Below are 22,310 nucleotides of genomic sequence, written 5' to 3' on the forward strand. Positions count from 1 at the left end.
TTCTAGGATTTTCAATATGAAAAATCAATTTTTTTCCTAAGCTGTTATCTTTTTTGCATACTCTAAATTTTAAAAAAATTCTAAATTAAATCTTGAAGTTATGGTTGGCAATTACCATCTGAGAAATATTTTGATATGTGTTTCTTTTCAATCTAAATCCTAGGACAATTTTTTTTTTTGTATGTATTTCTTTTCGATCTGAATCCTAGGACAATTTTTTTTTTTTTTGAGACTGACTATTTTTTTTTTAATACTAAGTTATTTATTTATTTATTAATGCAGTTTTTGGCCAGGGCCGGGTTTGAACCCGCCCCCTCTGGCACATGGGGCCAGCGCCCTACTCCTTTGAGCCACAGGCGCCGCCCACAAATTTTGATTTGTTTTTGTTTCACTTGTGGAACAACTTAACCAAGGCTCAAAACCAACAAACTGTTGAATTTATCCCCTCCTTTAAATTGTTTATATTTTTGTGCCAATGAATTAACAAGAAAATTCCATTTAACTTGAACTCAGAAACAATAGAACTGGAAGAAGAGTATATTGGATTATCTCAGAGATACACCAGGAAATCTGAGTGTCCTTGCAGCAACTGGTTTGACGTCCAAGTCTGAAGACTAGTTGGTGGCCTGTGAGACAGGACTAAGGAGGACCAGAGGAACCCGTTATGTGACAGCAATGAGCAAATGGTCCCACTCTCAGAAGTTCAAGCAGAGAACCAGTGCAGGCAGAGCCACCAAAAACACATTCCTCATACAACTAATCAAAGCTCTTCAAGATGAGATGGAACCACTGCCATAGGATGACTTGGACAAAGTCTCTACATCTATAGAGTTTTCTTTCTTAATACGGTTAATCCAAAATTGTATGTTTTATTAAGATGGAAAACAAGGAAAAGTTGAAGAATCACCTTTAAAATAAATATATAATGAAGAGAGGAGAGGGAAAAAAGGGAAACTAAAAGCATGAAAGAAATTTTAAAAGGTAAGTATGAAAAAGAAATGAAATCTTCTCAATGAAGACTGAAATCTCTTGGGCAGCGCCTGTGGCTCAAAGGAGTAGGGCACCAGCCCCATATGCTGGAGGTGGTAGGTTCAAACCTAGACCCGAACAAAAAAGAAATCTCTTTAAGATCCAACAAGACAAAGGCTATTACTGCCGCCTTATTCAAATCTAATCTAACCATCTCGCAATTCTTGTCTCTAAGCTATTCCTACAATCTATTTGCAAATAAAAATGAGAGGCACTAGACTACTAGGAGCCAGTTAGAAAAGATAGAAACAGAACCCATGAAAAGATGTCTTTTTATGGTCGAGTGCAGTTGCCCACACCGGTAATTCTAGCACTCTGGGAGGCAGAAGTGGGTGGACTGTCTGAACTCTTTAAGTTCAAGATCAGCCTGAGCCAGAGCAAGTCCTGGTCTCTAAAAATAGCTGGGCTTTGTGGAAGGAACCTACAGTCCCAGCTACCTGAGAGGCTGAGGCAAAAGGTGCCCTGGCATCATAGCTCACACAAAATCAAACTCTTGGGCTCAAGTGAGAGATGGCTCTGTCGTCCCCCCAACCCACAAAAAATGGTATCTTTTTTAATGATCATGCAAAAATACTCAAGGATGTTAAATTTTTAACCCTGCCTAATAATCACCAAAAAAATTAAAAATACAACTTTAAAACATTTAAAAGAATTTGATATGGGCTGAGCAGCAGCTCCCACCTGTAATCTTAGCACTCTGGGAGGCCAAGCTGGGAGGATCACTTGAGGCCAGGCATTCAAGATCAACCTGGGCAACGTAATGAGACTCTCATCTCTAAAAGAATGAAAAACAATTATCCTAGTGTGGTGGTAAATGCTCCCAGCAACTCAGGAGGCTGAAACAGAAGGATCCTTGAGCCCAAGAGTTCGAAGCTGCAGTAAGCTATGATTGCACCATTGCACTCCAGCCTGAGTGACAGAGTGAGCCATGTTCTCACTCTGTCAAAAGGACAGTATAATGCTAACACCTCCCTCACAAGTTTCTCCCCAAAATGAGTTAATTCCACAAAGGGTTTAGAAGTTAAAAGATAGGGCCAACACATGGTGAAAGCTCAATCACCAGAAACTGAGCCGCTGTTATACCACGTCTGTAATGAGTATTCCTACCATCTTTGCATTCCTCTCCAGAAAATGGAGGGCATTTCTGCATTCACAAAAGATACGCTTTCAAGATAAATAAGCTGGGGTGAGGGTTTTTTTGAAATTCTTATTTTGTAGAGATGGGGTCTATGTTGTTCAAGCTGGTCTCAAACTCCTGGGCTCATGTCATCCTCCTGACTCAGAACTCCCCAAGTATTGGGATTATGGGAGCGAGCCACCACACCCAGCCCTTAGTGGGGGTTTTAACTCCACCAGTTAAGCTATTCTAAAATTTCTTGCCATTATGACCTGCTAGAAACAGATTTTATTCAAAAAGATATAGCCAGGCGTTGTGGTGGGCGCCTGTAGTCCCAGCTACTCGGGAGACTGAGGCAAGAGAATCGCCTAAGCCCAAGAGCTAGAGGTTGCTGTGAGCTGTGATGCCACAGCACTCTACCAAAGGTGACAAAGTGAGACTCTGTCTCTAAAAAAAAAAAAAAGACGTAAAAGTAAGTTTTTGTGGCCCCTTTCTGGTTTGTATACAATCTGCCCTTTTCTCCCTCCTGCCCTATTCATTTTGTGCCTTAAAAATACTTATTAAAAATATAGAAAATTAACCCCCAATATTATTTTTGAAAACATCCAGAGAGTTCAATAAGATGTCTACATACAAAATATGTAAAAATCAATAGCATTCCCAGCTGGCACCCGTAGCTCAGGGGGTAGGGAGCCAGCCACATACACTGAGACTGGTGGGTTCGAACCCAGCCCTGGCCAGCTAAACAACAATGACAACTGTAAGTAAAGGATTGAACCGAAAATTTATAAACACACACAAAATCAGTAATGAGACACAAGTAGTCAACCTCTCCAGTAACCAATACAGTAAAAATAAAAGTTATAAAATACCTCATAAAAAACTACAGATATATCAAAAACTAAAAAGAATGATATTGCCCAGAATTTCGTTGTGTACGTGCAAACATGCTGCTGTACAAAATGTAAACTAATGTAACCTTTTTCAAGGACAATGTGGCCTTAATCAATAGCCTTATCAATAGCCTTAATGTAGTAATAAATTTTGAAATGGGAATTTCAGTTCTAGGAGTTTATCCTATGAATGTATTTGGGCATCGATAAATGAATAATGAACATAAATTTTTAAATGTCTTGCAATATTGAATATATTATCCAAAACTTGAATACTAGAGGGATTAAGTCCATCTGTGTACATCCATACACTGTATAATAGCACTAAGTGAAGATGTTGCTCTGCATTTATTGGCCAGGAAAGACACTGAAGACATAGCAAAGTGAAGAAAGCCAACTGCGGCAGTTTGAATAGTTCATTACACTCACGTCAGCATGTACGTGTGCACATAAAAACACAGACTGCTCACAAGTAAGAGATTAGATTTAGAGATTGGTTTCCTCCCTCGCATTGGAAGGGCTCAGTCCTGAGGACTGTATCGGAACATTTCACTGGATCTCATAACTTCTAGAATCTTCCAAACAAAATCTACAGTATTTCTTAGAATTACAGAGCAAAGAGGTATGGCACCGACCCTCTGCACAGCACAGACAGGGCTGGAATGCAGCCCAGGTATGAGCTGATCACACTGGTATTGGTCACCTGGTTTCTGTCTGGAATAGAGGGGCCATCATCTGTTGAGGATTCCTGAAGTTCGACATCACTAGACTTAGGAAAAGAGAACACCAGGATGAGATACAGCATCACTCTTAGACAGAGGCTCTCAGGAAAAAATAAGATGAGAACTCAGACCAGCATAGCTTGAGAGCTCAATTAGGAAGAACTGCCCGGTTCGCATTTCCTATGTGTTTCCTTTCTGCTTGTTAATATTTTCTTTAATAACAACATAGATGCTTTACACACAGCTGATGAGTGTATGCCACAAGATTAGACAGAAATGCTTTTATGATTGACACCACAAAAGAGGTATCTTCGGCAAAAGAGTACGTTCATGATGTCAGCAGTTACTCTGATCCAGCTGGGTTTTACAATTTTGCGAATATTAGAATCCCAAAAAGAATTCTGTGCAAGAGTATAAACCTGTTGAAGGAGGCAAAGGTCCCCTGAAGGCTTAAGTAAAGGCGCCTGGCAACCACAGCAATCAGTAGGAATAATCAGTCCATATGGTGCATCAAACAGTTGTTTCAACAGCATTTCCAACAGCGGCTCAGACAAAGCAGGTAATAGCAGAGTTTACTGTAAGGACATAGAGAGCCAGTGTGGTCCTACGGGAACCCCTTGCTGCACGAGAAAAGAAACATAAACAAATGAGATCAGCCGATCAACAGTGCTCATGAGTTATTATAATCCACAATTTAAAATATGAGATAGGGAAAATATTTATGTGAAAATTTACCTAGTATCTGATTAAGACTCTGAACAGAAAAGCAGTCTGATAGAACAAAGAAGCAAAGATATACCTGTTCATAAATTAACTTGATATGCATATAAAAATTCAGGGTAAAAAACAACAAAACTTATAATTTTATCAGACTTTGAAACACATTCAAAGATACTCATCATACTGTTTGTAAATGAAAACACCTAAAATGTCAAACAGTTAAAAATTTTTAAATGGGGCGGCGCCCGTGGCTCAGTCGGTAAGGCGCCGGCCCCATATACCGAGGGTGACGGGTTCAAACCCGGCCCCGGCCGAACTGCAACCAAAAAATAGCCGGGCGTTGTGGCGGGCGCCTGTGGTCCCGGCTACTCGGGAGGCTGAGGCGAGAGAATCGCTTAAGCCCAGGAGTTGGAGGTTGCTGTGAGCTGTGTGAGGCCACGGCACTCTACCGAGGGCCATAAAGTGAGACTCTGTCTCTACAAAAAAAAAAAAAATTAAAAAAAAGAAAAATTTGAGCACTTCTCATTAACAACTACTGGAAACATTCATGCTGATATCCACAGTTTGGAACCTCTAACCCTGTCATTCCATTTTTGTGTGTTTTCGGTAAGGTTATCACCTATCTGTGGAGCAAAGAGCCAAGCTATTTTGGTCTCTGTCCTTCCCATTACTTATTCCCATTCAGATGAAAATTTAAATACAAACTAGCTACCCATTCATTGAAATTGCTTCAAATTTATTTATGGTGCAGAGACGTTTCTGGGAAAAGAACTTAAAAGTTATTATAGTTTCTATTAATAATTATAGTCACTAATTGCTATGAGAACTTTTTTTGGCTATGCTGACATATAGCTAAAGTAAAGCTGAACCAACAAACTACTATAAATAGTCTTGCATAGCCTCACAGAAGACATGAGAATTCTGTAAGTTGGAGGGTGGGAAAGTAGAAACACAGTTTTCAGATTTTTTTTAGAAAACACTATTATGCCTTCAAGAAAAATTCAGAAATTGTACTAGCAAATCTATCTTTATAAATGATCCTCTTGTTTACCTTAACTATTTTGGACTACCACTTTCAGACAATTTCATCTATAACTGATATCAGACAGGAATCCCAATGGCTATTTTTGGTCATTGATTCATTAAATAAAAATGTTTAAGCACCTTCCTTCTGAGTGCCAGGCACCATTCTCAGCACTGGCAGCAAACAAAACAGACAGAAACCACTGCCTTGGGCGGCTGTAAGGCATTTATACTTTGCATTGTACTTACATGCAGTATCTCGGCACTCTAACCACTGAACTACGGGTGCAGAGCTGCACTCTGTGTTCTTACAGTAACCTCTGCCATCACCTGCTTTGAGCCACTGTTAGAAATGCTCGTGAAAACAGAAAGGGAACAAGGTAAACAGCAAAATATAGACATGATGATGTCAGAAGTGAGGAAAAATAAAGTATTCAAAGGGGAACTGGGTCCTCGGAAAACAGGGGTCATGGTCAGGGAAGGCCTTGCTGAGGGTCACGGATGTCCAACTCTGGACTTGGATCAAAAAGAGAACACTGGGGCGGCGCCTGTGGCTCAGTCGGTAAGGCGCCGGCCCCATATACCAAGGGTGGCGGGTTCAAACTGGCCCTGGCCAAAATGCAAAACAACCAGAAAATAGCCGGGCGTTGTGGCGGGCGCCTGTAGTCCCAGCTACTTGGGAGGCTGAGGCAAGAGAATCGCTTAAGCCCATGAGTTGGAGGTTACTGTGAGCTGTGTGAGGCCACGGCACTCTACCGAGGGCCATAAAGTGAAACTCTGTCTCTACAAAAAAAAAAAAGAGAACACTGGTTTCTATCACCAAGATTCCTTTAGCAGTGGTCCACTCCCTCCTCTTTGAGTCTAATGTTTGGACTTGCCTTCCAAACATTTACCCTAACCCATCACCTTCTAATGTATAATAAATTCTATCAGTACAAGTTAACCAGAGCTGGTTTCTGTTGCCGGCAACCAGAGTACCCTGGCATACCTGCCACTCTCGAAACTGATAGCTAATAAAAGTTATCATTTTCCAAGTTAGGTAAATTTTCCATGTTCAGTAAAACTAAAAATTTAGAGGCTAAGACCATGGGAAAATAAAAGCTTAATACTCAATAACAATCCTTAAATTCTGATTACAAATATTTCTTTCACGGAGAAACATTTCCAAAGGGAAACACTAGGACTATTCATTCAAATAAAAAAAAAATTATTTGTGTTTAATTAATGAAAGTAACCAACATCTTTTCTTAAAATTAAAAAAATAATTTATACCAAGCATAAAATACAGTTACTATCTATAGTCACTATGTTATACAACAGATCTCTTCAATTTATTCCTCCTATTTAAATGAGATTTTGTATCTTTTGATCTACACTTCCCCAGCCAATGATAACCACAATTCTACTCTCTACTTATGCGAGTTCAAATTTTTTTGATTCCACACGTAAGCATAATCATGTAGTCTAGTGTCCTCTGGGCTCATCCATGTTGTCACAAATGACAAGATTTCCTTCTTTTTAAAGGCCAAATAATATTCCATTAATAACTGTTTCCACAGGATGACAACCAAGCCTGCACTTCATTCAGGGTTTCCTATTCCTAGATGCTTGTGGGATTTCTGTGTTGCTCACTATGCTGCAGAAACACTTGAGAATGACTGGTAAGCCAGAACACGGCAGACCTGCTTAGATAAGCAAAAATCATTGAGCGATGCAACTCAAATCAATGAGCATTATTTCAACAATTGTGAAGAGCTTGATCTCCCCTGCATCTGTACTTTATTTCAATGAATACAGAAGACTAGCTCTCTGGTACTCATCAGTGATACCAATGTTGAATCTTCACTTATCATAGTTTTCTGTATGTCTAAAGTATTTCACAATTTGTTTGGAGTTGAAGTATCTGCTTCAGTTTCTGGTGACAGTCAAGCATAAACCATGTATATTCCTGAGAAATATCCTAAAAATGTTAATACCTGCATCAGGGCAGACCACCAGGGAAGCAGTCGTATGACTTCCTACTTCACCCACCCTTCAGGCTCACAGATTTACTCATTTGAGCATCAGCCTCGCACAGCCCAGCGGAGACTGCTAAAGGGAGAAAGGATCAGGTTTATTAGGCCTGAGAAAAGAAAACATCTGTATGTGGAACTTCCCTACATTTTTTTGCTACATGTTTATAAAGGCTACTGTCATTTGAGTTGTTGAAGTTCAACAAGGCGAATTTTTCTCTCCTAGTGAGAGAAAACATGAGCTTACTGTCAGACCCTCTGATAACCCAACAGGAAGCTCCCAGCCAGACTGTCCTCTGCTCCCTGATTTCACTCCTATCACAGGTCAGTGGATCTTCACTTAGAATTGATGGTGAAGGGGAGACAAGATGGCGGACTGAAGCCAGCTTTCAACAAAGGCTCCCGTCCAGAAGGAGAGTTAAGGGACAGGAATTTAGTAAGTATCCTGGTGGACTTGAGCCTCACCAAGAGAGAAGGCTGAAGAACGCACATCAACACCGCTGAGGCAAGTTGTGATCACAAGGACGCAAACAAAAGAACGCTCACTTCTGGATATTCTGAGGCCACACCCCCTGTCTCCCTGGGCAACCAGAGGAGGCCACCGGTGACACGGCTCACAAACCCGGAAGCCTCCAGGGCGGGGCCGACCCAGAGAGGTGTTCAGACGCAATTCTCCAGCAGCAAAGATGTTTGAACTCAAAACAGCCCGTCTCCTGTAGGCGACGACAGGAACAGAGACAGAACCTCACAAAGTTGTCTGTTCTGTTCTGTTCTGTTAGCAGCATCCATCAGGGACGGGGCTAAGCCTGAGTGAACACCTCCTTCCCATCACCTGCATCAAACACTCAAAGATGTCAGGCCCCATCTCCTCCTGCTAGATAGCGGCAGTCTGCGGGGGCCTGGCAGACTTCCTTGCGATTCAGGCAGGTGCAAACCCCTGGAGTGTCTGTTCACTGCAGGCAACTGGGTTAGCCATCTGCAGAGATACCAGTGACTGGGTCCGACGGAGGGGCAAAGTGGGGAAGGAGACGTCAACCTTCCCAGACTGCTCTGTTTGCTGGGTGGCTCCTCCTGACTCCACGCTGCACTGGGGTGAGCTGTGTCAGAGGAGTCACCAGGCCCCTGTGATCCAGTTCCCAGAGACCTCTTGAACCCTTCCACCCGAGACAAGTGCCGATTGAGACAGTTGATTCGGACCTTTTGAACTGGGCTAATAGACTGAGGACTCTTCAGGCGGTACCCTGGGTGTGCGATTGTAGGAAGTTTTGATTCTCCTTTTCCAACTGGGGCCAGAGGTGGGCAGGCGGGGTGACTTAATTGCTGATTTTTCCACACAGCTGAGACTTCAAGCCAGAGTAGAAGTTGCAATAGGATCGAACAGAAACCAGCTGAAAACAAGACAGAACCACTTTGCTCCACCACACCAGACAGGGCCCCAGTTTCTCAGGCCACAAAACTGTACGGGCCCTCGATAAAACCCCAGGGGAAAAACCAAAGGGAGTAAACCATGGGGCGGAATCAGCGGAAAAACTCTGGTAACATGAATAACCAGAATAGATCAACCCCCCCAAGAAAAGATATGGCAGATGTGATTGAAGATCCCATTCATAAACAACTGGCTGAGATGTCAGAAGTCGAATTCAGAATTTGGTTTGCAGACAAGATTAATAAAATGGAATTAGGAATTCGAGGAGAAATTCAAAAACTGTCTCAAGAATTTAACGAATTTAAAGACAAAACCAGCAAAGACTTAGACACACTGAAACAAGAACTTACAGCCCTCAAAGATATGAAAAATACAGTAGAATCCCTCAGTAACAGAATGGAGCAAGCAGAAGAAAGGATTTCTGACATTGAAGATAAAGTCTTCGAACGCTCCCAATCTCTCAAAGAGGAAGAGAAATGGAGAGCAAAAACGGATCACTCACTCAGAGAGCTCTCAGATAATTCGAAAAAAAAATAACATAAGAGTTATAGGAATTTCGGAGACTGATGAAGTGGCAGCCAAGGGCACAGAGGCCCTTCTACATGAAATTATGAAAGAAAATTTTCCAGACATGCCTAGAGAATCTGAAATTCAGATAGCAGACAGCTTCAGAACCCCAGCACGATTCAACCCCAATAAGCCATCTCCCAGACATATCATAATTAGCTTCACTAAAGTTAACATGAAAGAGAAGATTCTCAAAGCAGCCCGGCGAAAGAAAACTATAACGTACAAAGGTAAGAATATTAGAATAACTGCAGATCTCTCTGCTGAAACTTTTCAAGCAAGAAGAGGCTGGTCATCAACTTTTAATCTCCTAAAGCAAAAAAACTTTCAACCCAGGATCTTGTATCCAGCTAAACTGAGTTTCATCTATGATGGAGAAATTAAATACTTCAATGACATTCATATGTTGAAAAAATTTACCATAAGTAAACCAGCTCTTCAGAATGTTCTCAGACCTATCCTCCACAATGACCAACCCAATCCTATACCAAAAAAGTAAACTCAATCAGAAACTTCGGATCAAACTCCAACTTCCACACTGGCGAAAGGATTAAAAATGTCCACTGGACCTTTGAAAAACTCGATACCCAAAATTCCACCAGACTTATCCTTACTCTCCATCAATGTGAATGGCTTAAACTGTCCTCTAAAGAGGCATAGGTTAGCTGACTGAATACAAAAACTCAAGCCAGATATTTGTTGCATACAAGAGTCACATCTCAACTTAAAAGACAAATACAGACTCAGGGTGAAAGGATGGTCATCCATATTTCAGGCAAATGGTAATCAGAAAAAAGCAGGTGTTGCAATTTTATTTGCAGATACAGTAGGCTTTAAACCATCAAAAGTAAGGAAGGACAAGAATGGTCACTTCATATTTGTTAAGGGTAATACTCAATATGACGAGATCTCAATTATTAATATCTATGCACCCAACCAGAATGCACCTCAATTTATAAGAGAAACTCTAACAGACATGAGTAACTTGATTTCCTCCAGCTCCATAATCGTTGGAGATTTCAACACTCCCTTGGCAGTGTTGGATCGATCCTCCAGAAAGAAGCTGAGCAAAGAAATCTTAGATTTAAACCTAACCATCCAATATTTAGATTTAGCAGACATCTACAGAACATTTCATCCCAACAAAACTGAATACACATACTTCTCATCAGCCCACGGAACTTACTCCAAAATTGATCACATTTTAGGTCACAAGTCTAACCTCAGTAAATTTAAAGGAATAGAAATTATTACATGCATCTTCTCGGACCATCATGGAATAAAACTTGAATTGAGTAACAACAGGAATCTGCATACCCATACAAAAACATGGAAGTTAAATAACCTTATGCTGAATGATAGCCGGGTCAGAGATGAGATTAAGAAAGAAATCACCAATTTTTTGGAACAAAATGACAATGAAGACACAAGCTATCAGAACCTCTGGGACACTGCAAAGGCAGTTCTAAGAGGGAAATTTATAGCACTGCAAGCCTTCCTCAAGAGAACGGAAAGAGAGGAAGTTAACAACTTAATGGGACATCTCACGCAACTGGGAAAGGAAGAACATTCCAACCCCAAACCCAGTAGAAGAAAAGAAATAACCAAAATTAGAGCAGAATTAAATGAAATTGAAAACAAAAGAATAATACAACAGATCAATAAATCAAAAAGCTGGTTTTTTGAAAAGGTCAATAAAATAGATAAACCTCTGGCCAACCTAATCAGGAAAAAAAGAGTAAAATCTCTAATATCATCCATCAGAAACAACAAAGACGAAATAACCACAGACTCATCAGAAATCCAAAAAATCCTTAATGAATATTACAAGAAACTTTATTCTCAGAAATATGAAAATCTGAAGGAAATAGACCGATACTTGGAAGCACGCCACCTTCCAAGACTTAACCAGAATCAAGTGGAAATGTTGAACAGACCCATATCAAGTTCAGAAATAGCATCAACTATACAAAACCTCCCTAAAAAGAAAAGCCCGGGACCAGATGGTTTCACGTCAGAATTCTACCAAACCTTTAAAGAGGAATTAGTACCTATATTACTCAACCTGTTCCAAAATGTAGAAAAAGAAGGAAGACTACCCAACACGTTCTATGAAGCAAATATCACCCTGATCCCCAAACCAGGAAAAGACCCAACAAGAAAAGAAAATTATAGACCAATATCACTAATGAATATAGATGCAAAAATATTCAACAAGATCCTAACAAACAGAATCCAGCAACACATCAAACAAATTATACATCATGACCAAGTTGGTTTTATCCCAGGGTCTCAAGGCTGGTTCAATATACGTAAATCTATAAATGTAATTCAGCACATAAACAAATTAAAAAACAAAGACCATATGATTCTCTCAATTGATGCAGAAAAAGCTTTTGATAATATCCAGCATCCCTTCATGATCAGAACACTCAAGAAAATTGGTCTAGAAGGGACTTTTCTTAAACTGATAGAGGCTATCTACAGCAAACCCACAGCCAATATCCTATTGAATGGAGTTAAATTGGAATCATTTCCACTCAGATCAGGAACCAGACAAGGCTGCCCATTGTCTCCATTGCTTTTCAACATTGTAATGGAAGTTTTAGCCACCGCAATTAGGGAAGAAAAGGCGATCAAGGGTATCCATATAGGGTCAGAAGAGATCAAACTCTCGCTCTTTGCAGATGATATGATTGTGTATCTGGAAAACACTAGGGACTCTACTACAAAACTCCTATAAGTGATCAAGGAATACAGCAGCGTCTCAGGTTACAAAATCAACATTCATAAATCGGTAGCCTTTATATACACCAACAACAGTCAAACTGAAAAAGCAGTTAAGGACTCTATCCCATTCACAGTAGTGCCAAAGAAGATGAAATATTTGGGAATTTACCAAACAAAAGACGTGAAAGATCTCTATAAAGAGAACTATGAAACTCTAAGAAAAGAAATAGCTGAAAATGTTAACAAATGGAAAAACATACCATGCTCATGGCTAGGAAGAATCAACATTATCAAAATGTCCATACTACCCAAAGCAATATATAATTTCAACGCACTCCCTATTAAAGCTCCACTGTCATATTTTAAAGATCTTGAAAAAACATTACTTCGTTTTATATGGAATCAGAAAAAACCTCGAATAGCCAAGACATTACTCAGAAATAAAAACAAAACAGGAGGAATCACACTACCAGACCTCAGACTTTACTACAAATCGATAGTGATCAAAACAGCATGGTATTGGCACAAAAACAGAGAAGTAGATATCTGGAATAGAATAGAGAACCAAGAGATGAATCCAGCTACTTACCGCTATTTGATTTTTGACAAGCCAATTAAAAACATTCAGTGGGGAAAAGATTCCCTATTTAACAAATGGTGCTGGGTGAACTGGCTGGCAACCTGCAGAAGACTGAAATTGGACCCACACCTTTCACCATTAACTAAGATAGACTCTCATTGGATTAAAGATTTAAACTTAAGACATGAAACTATAAAAATACTAGAGGAGAATGCAGGGAAAACCCTTGAAGAAATTGGTCTGGGTGAGAATTTCATGAGGAGAACCCCCCGGGCATTTGAAGCAGCTTCAAAAATACACTACTGGGACTTGATCAAACTAAAAAGCTTCTGCACAGCTAAGAACACAGTAAGCAGAGCAAGCAGACAGCCCTCAGAATGGGAGAAGATATTTGCAGGGTATAACTCTGACAAAGGTTTAATAACCAGAATCCACAGAGAACTCAAACGCATCAGCAAGAAAAAAACAAGGGATCCCATCGCAGGCTGGGCAAGGGATTTGAAGAGAAACTTCTCTGAAGAAGACAGGCGCAAGGCCTTCAGACATATGAAAAAATGCTCATCATCTTTAATCATCAGAGAAATGCAAATCAAAACTACTTTGAGATATCATCTAACTCCAATGAGACTAGCCTGTATCACAAAATCTCAAGACCAGAGATGTTGGCGTGGATGCGGAGAAAAGGGAACACTTCTGCACTGCTGGTGGGAATGCAAATTAATACATTCCTTTTGGAAAGATATATGGAGAACACTCAGAGATCTAAAAATAGATCTGCCATTCAATCCTGTAATTCCTCTGCTGGGCATATACCCAGAAGACCAAAAATCACATTATAACAAAGATATTTGTACCAGAAAGTTTATTGCAGCCCAATTCATAATAGCTAAGTCATGGAAAAAGCCGAAGTGCCCATCGATCCACGAATGGATTAATAAATTGTGGTATATGTATACCATGGAATACTATGCAGCCTTAAAGAAAGATGGAGACTTTACCTCTTTCATGTTTACATGGATGGAGCTGGAACATATTCTTCTTAGTAAAGTATCCCAAGAATGGAAGAAAAAATACCCAATGTACACAGCCCTACTATGAAACTAATTTGGGACTCTCACATGAAAGCTATAACCCAGCTACAACTTAACAACAGGGGGAAGTGGGAAAGGGGGGGTGGGTAGAGGGAGGGGAATCGGTGGGATCACACCTGTGGTGCATATTACAGGGGTATTTGCGAAACTTGGTAAATGTAGAATATAAATGTTTTGGCACAGTAACTGAGATAACGCCGGAAAGGCTATGTTAACCACTGTGATAAAAATGTGTCAAATGGTTTATGAAGTGAGTGTATGATGCCCCATAATCATATCATTGTATACAGTTATGATTTTATAAAAAAATTAAAAAAAAAAAAAAAGAATTGATGGTGAACTTTGGAATAAACTATGAGAGTGACGAATCAGGAATCATTTGTACCCTGACAGAGCATGAGACAAGGGCACACTCCCCACCAGATGCTGACAGCCCCCCACCCACTGCTTCACTCCTCACCTGGCTGCCTGAATCCTGCCATCACATACAGACCTAAATCCCATCCTCCATGCAGGAGGGGAATTATTGGGAGGCAAAAGGAGAGAGGATGCTTACCGGTTGCTCTTTTTCTCTCATTCTCCATAGGATGTGACTTTTGTAATAAAGATACGTTCTATGTAATAAAAACAACTCCACAAAGGCAAGTACACAAGTTATCCCATTGGTTTTGAGATCACTTAAGATCAGGACTTTGAGCAGTGAGGTCAGACTGCAGAAAGCTCTGGGTTATCACTAAGGACTTTCATTGTGAACCACATCACTCAATTCTGCAGGTTGTACCTGCAGGCTGGTAACACAGTAATTTCCCAATGAAAGGGATATATTACACAGATGAATTTCCACAATTATATGTATCTTTTAAAATGTCCCTCTCCACCTAAATTTTGAATTCTCCTCCTCCTTCTACTTGGTTCTATCAGTAAAAAAACAAATTTACCATTTTCTTCGAAATCTTCATAAAAATTATATTACTGATATGTCAAAAATACATCTGAATAAAATTTATCATTTTTTGTATTTTTAATTGTCATCATATTGTGAAGGCACGTTAACTTTTCCAGGTCAGTAGTGTGCCAGGTATCTTTGGGCTTCTTGTGGAAGACAGGGTCGAGATGAAGAATTATGGACTCGGCCCTGTGAAATTCTAGCCTTGTTGACATCAGCTTTCTGTTGTGATTTTGCAGTCTTTATTCTAAATAACAAAATTAGCTTGTATTTATCCTTAATTTCTCTCTCTTAAAATGACCTTTATTAGTTATTATTTTTCCATTCCCAAAATAATCGTCATTTCTAAAAATAAATGCACGGTTAAATGCATGGATTCCGGAGCAAGACAGACAGAACTAGCGCACAGCAGCCTTAACATCCTGAGCAAAACTCTTAACCTCCCTGTGACGTGGTTTCTGCACCCCTAAACGTGGGACAAGAGTACGTTCCTCATGAGTTTTTGTGGAATTACATGAGTACGTGTAAAACATTTACATCAGTGCCCGGCACCTATCAAGGGCTACTTTAGGGTTTGCTACTGTGGCTGTAATTGTAATTCATTTACTCACAAGTCCTCAGGTTGCCTTTTTTCAGGTAGTACCCGTGTTCAGAATGGGAATGCGAACCCACTTTTCCTAAAAGCCTAGCACCAGTTAATTTCCTTGTAGTCTTCCATCACAAACACTGAACATGTAATGTTTTTTTGCAGGATGAGAATGCAGGAAGTGTTTATGCAAGAAAAGGAAGTGTGGAAAAAAACTGGAGCAGTGATCATGGGATATCTCAACATTCATCACAAATGTGGCCTAAGCTAAAAGATTACATGTTCCTGAAGGTAAGACTGGGGAGTCTGTTTCCTCTGTCAACATGTAACAAGCAAAAGAAAGGACAAGCTTGGATTTGGTCCTGGATGCTGAGCCAGACATAACAAACAAGGTTAAGGTTGGAGCAGAGCTCACATTCACCATCAGAACACACATCTAGGTATTTTAAATGTCAACATGCCGCACCCTCGGCATCAAGCCGCAGCGAGGTGGCGCTGTCCGCGTTGTAAGACGCATGGGTAGGTGGTCTGTGCTCCCCGGAGCGAAGCCCCCAGCACCCCTAGTATGCGACAGCAGCGCAGAAGTTGCCTAGCATACTTTTTGTTGAACGTAATGACTCACGAGGTGCGGCATAAAAGCCTGAGGAATGCCTGTGAATGAAACCTGTCTGTTCAGTTGAATGCCTGATTGTCCTGAGAGACTAAGAATAAACATAATGACTTACTGATCCATAATTAAACATAGCAAAGAATGCCTGTGAAGACTCAATGTCTCCAGGGGGAACGATGTAAGAGCACGTTCCTATCATAAATGTCAGTGAATTGAGACAGTGCATTGAGACAATGCAGGAGCAGCAAACAAGATGTTCCATCCAGATATGTGCTTACACCACCCACAGCCACCCACGACTTAAAACTTTCCACACACCTTTACATTTCATATATTTCCTAATACTATAATCACTTACATAATTTACACATATATGAAATCTTTTCAGCACATTAGAAGTAAATAATTTGTGAATTATTACTAATACTAGTAGTTATAAAGAAAGAATTTTCACATTTTAAAACTTTAGCCTTTGAAGCATTTACTTAGATAAGGGAAAGTAAAAGACACAACTGATAACCACCGGCCTTTGTTCCCCCCTGCGGGCAGGACATTGTATAAGTGGGATGGTTGAATACTCACATCTACAAGGTTAGATAATAACTTGTAAGGCTCAGCAAGTTGTAAAAATACCTTTTGTAATTTGTAATGCTTTGTCAAAAATGTGTAAGTACCAACTCAAAAATTCAGTAAAGTACAGCTGCTTCCTTCATCACTTTGCTGTGTAGCAGTCTGTCATTTATCCTGCGTCGACCTCTCAACCAACCTGTACCGTTCACCCTGAGCACCCTCAGACTGAGGCCCATCGACTGGCGGTCTGCGGCAGCTGGCGCCCTCGAACAGGGACCTGAAGGACAGGTGATCTTTCTTTTTCTTTCTTTCCTTCTTTTCAGGTTGAAGGCGACTCTCACCAGGGAGCTGCAGTCCCGCTGGTAAAGGCTGACCGGTTACGTGTGAGCAATCCGCAGGTACCATGGGGCACGCATTGATCAAGGAGGAACGTATGTTCAGTGTCATGTTACAGCGTTTGTTAGTTAAAAATGGGTTCAATGTGTCCCTCAAACGGTTGGAGGAGCTTATACATTTTCTTATTAAGCAAGGTACGGAGGAGCCGTACCAAGACTTTATTTCAAGGCTGGAAGAAGCCATTAACAGAATGCTCCCCCCGTCTGAGGGCACATCACTGTTGCTCAAACAGTTAGAAGCATGCATGGATGCCTCACCAGCTATAGCCCAGGGTATGGCTTATGCTGCAGCAATGCAAGGACAGAAATTCAGCGCCTATGTTAAAAATACCTTCAATAAAGAAGGTAAGGGGCCAACAGCTCCTACTAACACTTGCTACAATTGTGGCAAGCCAGAACACATGCAGAAGGACTGTAAACAGTCCCATGCCAATAAGCCGAGGGGGGACCCACCCGGCTTATGCCCTCGTTGTAAGAAGGGGCGACATTGGAAAAATAAATGTAAATCAAGGTTTCATAAGGATGGAACCCCCTTGAATGACAAGGGAGACACTGATCCTGAGGATCAGGACGTACGGAGATCAAAAAACTAGCAAAGGGGCATTCTCCCAGCCCAGACCCCAAGGGAGAGCAGGCTGTAGTTAATGAAACACAGCCTTTATCTACTTTAAATCCTCAAGCCCCTGAATTTACTATTCATGACCTCCCACGAGGAACTCCTGGCAGTGCTGGTTTAGATCTTGCCAGCTCAAAAGATGTTATTCTGTCTAAATGGGATGGTGTAACTTTAATTCCTACTGGTGTTAAAGGTAAATTATTACCAGGCACAGTTGGCGTCATATTAGGATGCAGTTCTAATTATACTAAACATTTTGAAGTTGTTCCGGGAGTAATTGACTCAGATACTGAAAACACCATTAAAGTTATGGTGAAAGCCTTAGTAGAAACCACTCAAATACACAAAGGACAGAGAATTGCTCAATTACTGTTATTACCATATGTGCCACTTCCTAACTATCATTTGCAAGAGGCAAGAGGGCAAGGACAGTTTGGATCCACTGATCAAGATTGTGTGGCTCTTATTCATGACTTGTATGATCGACCATTTTTAAAAATAAAAATTGAAGGCAGGCCTATTAAAGGATTGATGGACACAGGAGCTGATGTAACTTGTATTGCAGCCTCTGACTGGCCAAAGTCTTGGCCGGTTCATAGAACCGGTTCTTCATTGATTGGTTTGTGTTCGGTTTCTGGTGTTATGCGCAGCACATCTTATGTAGCCTGGGAGTACAAAGACAAGAAAGGTTATATACAACCATATGTGTTGCCCTCTCTACCCTATACCTTGTGGGGCAGAGATCTTTTGCATGTTATGGACATGAAGTTAGTTACTACTGATCAATTAAATGATCAATGTTTTTCATAGGGGCCACTGCAGAAAACTATGCCTGTAAAATAAAATGGTTAACAGACACTCCTGTGTGGGTTAGTCAGTGGCCCCTAACAACAGAAAAATTACAGGCATTACAAATTTTAGTACAAGAACAATTAGATAAAGGACATTTGGAGGAGTCCAGTAGTCCGTGGAATACTCCTGTGTTTGTCATTAAGAAAAAATCTGGCAAATGGAGACTTTTACAAGATTTAAGAGCAGTGAATGCCATTATGGAAGACATGGGTGCCCTTCAACCTGGGCTCCCATCTCCTGTAGCAGTACCTGAAAAATGGTCACTTATAATTATTGATTTACAAGACTGCTTTTTTACTATTAACTTACATCCTGATGACTGCCCTCGCTTTGCATTCAGTGTTCCTTCTCTAAACCTACGGGAACCATTTAAAAGATATCAATGGAAAACTTTACCTCAGGGCATGAAGAATAGTCCTACATTGTGCCAGAAATTTGTGGCAGCTGCATTGGCAGCACTACGTGAGCAATTTCCTGATGCTTACATTATTCATTATATGGATGATATTTTATTGGCTCACCCACAGCTATTACAAGTACAATTTATCTTGGAAAGAGCTATAGAGCAACTAACTAAGTTTGGCTTGGTTATTGCCCCAGAAAAAGTTCAAAGAGATAAGCCACTTAGTTACCTGGGGCAATGGATTCATTCAGACTATATTACACCACAGAAAGTACAGATACGGAGAGATAAGTTACAGACACTTAATGATTATCAAAAGTTATTAGGGGAAATAAATTGGATTCGACCTTTCTTAAAAATTACTACAGGAACTCTAAGCCCTTTATTTGCTATCTTGCAGGGGGACTCAAATCCGCGTTCCCCAAGGCATTTAACTACAGAGGCCTTACAAGCTTTAGAACTCGTTGAGCAGGCTTTAACCCAAGCCAGGGTTAAACAAATTAATTATCAAAACCCGTGGTCTTTACTTATTTTTTCTACTGAATATACTCCTACAGCCTGCCTGTGGCAGGAAGGAATTTTAGAGTGGATTCATTTACCACATGTGCAAGCTAAAATTATTGCAGATTATCCGTACTTAGTTTCATTACTGATAGACAAGGGAAGAAAAAGATCTCGAGAGTTGTTTGGTAAAGACCCTCATGTAATTGTAACTGCTTACAATAAAAATCAAATTGATCAGTTATTTCAAAATAATGAAGATTGGGTTTTAGCCTTACAAGGTTATACAGGTCAAATTTTATATCATTATCCAAAACATCCTCTAATTGAATTTACAAAAACAGTTTCACTTGTGTTTCCGCTTATGTGTTCTAAACAGCCACTGTCCAATGCAATAACCTTATTCACAGATGGCTCTTCTACAGGAAAGGCTGTGGTTTTCAGCCCAGGTCTGTCTCCTCTCGTTAAGGAAGTAACACAGGCTTCTGCTCAGCAAACAGAATTGTGGGCTTTGATTACTGCCTTTGATAACTTTAAGCAGAAGTTCAATCTATACACAGACTCTAAGTATGTTGCTTCCCTTTTTCCAGCCCTTGAGACTGCCCTTTTAACAGGCACTTCTACTATTTTACCTTTATTAAAGAAATTACAAACTTTAATTCAACAAAGAAATAATCAATTTTATATTGGCCACATACGAGGACACACAAAATTACCTGGCCCTTTGGCCCAAGGAAATGCCACTGCAGATCTTCTAACACGTACCATAGTGGCATCAGTTACGGAGGCTGAAGAAAGTCATGCTTTGCATCATCAAAATGCTAATGCATTAAGAAAAATGTTTCATATTACTAGGGAACAAGCAAGACAAATAATCTTAAAATGCAAGGCATGTCCTCTTACTCATCATCCCTTAAAATTTGGTGTCAATCCTCGGGGTCTTCGCCCCAATGTATTGTGGCAAATGGATGTTACACATGTACTAAGTTTTGGAAAATTAACATATGTACATGTCACTGTGGATACTTTCTCACATTACATCTGTGCCACTGCAAGAACTGGTGAAGCCTATAAAGATGTTGTACAACACCTGTTTAGCTGTTTTAAACAGCTAGGTGTTCCTCTTCAACTAAAAACAGATAATGCTCCAGCTTATACCTCGCGAGCATTTGAAAAGTTTTGTGTACAATGGAAAATTGCTCATTCTACAGGGATCCCTTACAATCCCCAAGGTCAAGGTATTGTAGAAAGAACTAATCAAGTATTAAAACTACAAATTGAGCGCCTGCAAAAGGCTCACAAGTATTTCTCTCCTCATCATATTTTAGCTCATGCTTTGTTTGTTTTAAATCATCTAAATGTTAACTCTAATAATCAAACACCAGCTTTAACTCATTGGCAGCCGAAATCAGCTGCTGCATTCCCGAAAGTACTGTGGAAGGATTTGTTATCAGGCCAATGGAAGGGTCCCGATATATTGATAACCTCGGGACGAGGCTATGCTTGTGTGTTTCCCCAGGATGCCGAATCCCCCATCTGGATTCCGGACCGACTCATCAAACCGGCTCCCCCAGAGGATCAGACACAGGAGACGACGCCTACGGCGAATGAGGAACCTGACAGAGCAGATGAACAAAGTGAAGGTGCTGCCGAGACCTCCCAAGATCACGTGGACTCAAGTCAGGACTCTAGTAAAACAAGCTAAACAACTTATTTTAGCACAGAATAATCCTTTAACTCCTACCATGTATTTTATAGCTTTTCTATCTCTTATATCTACTCCTATAGCGGAGGGTGCAGCATATTGGTCATACATTCCTAACCCACCGCTACTCCACCCAGTGGGTTGGTTAGATCAAGATCCTGTTAAAATTCTCACTAATGACTCCCTCCGGCTGGGAGGCTTGCAAGACTCAGAGTCTAGAAGCCATGCTGCGGCGTTAATTAACTTCACTGGTAAAGCCGATTCAATACCTATTTGCTTTACCCTGAGAGGCAAAGCACCTCCTTTTTGTTTACCTACAAGTTATAGAGTGTTCTTAACTGATGCTCCAGATCCTAATAATGCAGAACAGCGTTATGTTTGGGAATATGAGTTACAAACTATTGGGACATCTAATTATAATGAAACTTGCTTAGCAGTGAACTGGCTGCCTATTCCTAATTGTAAAGAAAAATATAGAGATAAAAATCAATTCTGGGAATCATCTTTAACTAAAACACCTACTTGGCTTTCTTGTGGATTCCCAGATGCAGTCAATAAACATTTTCCTGTAAATTCAGAAACAATCATTTGGGATTATTCACCTACTTCTTGTACTGATCATGTATGGAATTTTGGAAAATTCCATCGGTATAGATGGTCTGGTGCTCCTCAACCTATACGACGGTGGTTTACACCTGGTTTAGTTGAACCCATATGGGTAGCACAAGGTCAAAATAAGACTCAAATACATTATGACTTGTTTAGACTTGTTGCTGCATCTAACCTGATATTAGAGAAAAAGCCTAGCATGACCAAACCCGCAGCAATATCAGTAAGAGTTTGTGTTGGATATCCATATGCCTTACTTTTAGCTCCTAATAAATACTTAAACATTACCCAGTTAAAAAAATTCTTATCACATAACTTGTACTGCATGTCTCACTTCTACTGATTTGTTTAATGAAAGACTGTTTAATTCTGTATTAATTGTTAAAAGACCTTCTTATGTAATGTTACCTGTAGATTTACAAAATGATCCATGGTATGATAACTCTGCCTTACAAGTTTTACATACTGTTAATGAATTAATTAGACCTAAAAGATTTATAGCAGCATTAATTTTAGGAATCTTAGCTTTAATTTCCATAGTTACTACGTTTGCAGTAGCTACAACTGCCTTAGTGCAGGAATTACATACTGCACATTTTGTTAATTC

The 22,310-nt window shown here is 40.2% G+C and overlaps 1 long non-coding RNA gene across 1 annotated transcript in view; it reads left to right on the forward strand.

Moving 5' to 3' along the window:
• Window positions 1-20,936, forward strand: part of LOC128579577 (uncharacterized) — a 225,545-nt gene extending 204,609 nt beyond the window's left edge. The window contains exons 2-3 of the long non-coding RNA XR_008378206.1: window positions 16,991-17,020; window positions 20,909-20,936. This is a non-coding gene — a long non-coding RNA (uncharacterized LOC128579577). The remainder of the gene's footprint in view (window positions 1-16,990; window positions 17,021-20,908) is intronic.
• The last annotated feature ends 1,374 nt before the right edge of the window (window positions 20,937-22,310 follow it).

This window comes from Nycticebus coucang, unplaced genomic scaffold (genome assembly GCF_027406575.1).
Source record: "Nycticebus coucang isolate mNycCou1 unplaced genomic scaffold, mNycCou1.pri scaffold_66, whole genome shotgun sequence".
Classification (NCBI taxonomy): domain Eukaryota; kingdom Metazoa; phylum Chordata; class Mammalia; order Primates; family Lorisidae; genus Nycticebus; species Nycticebus coucang.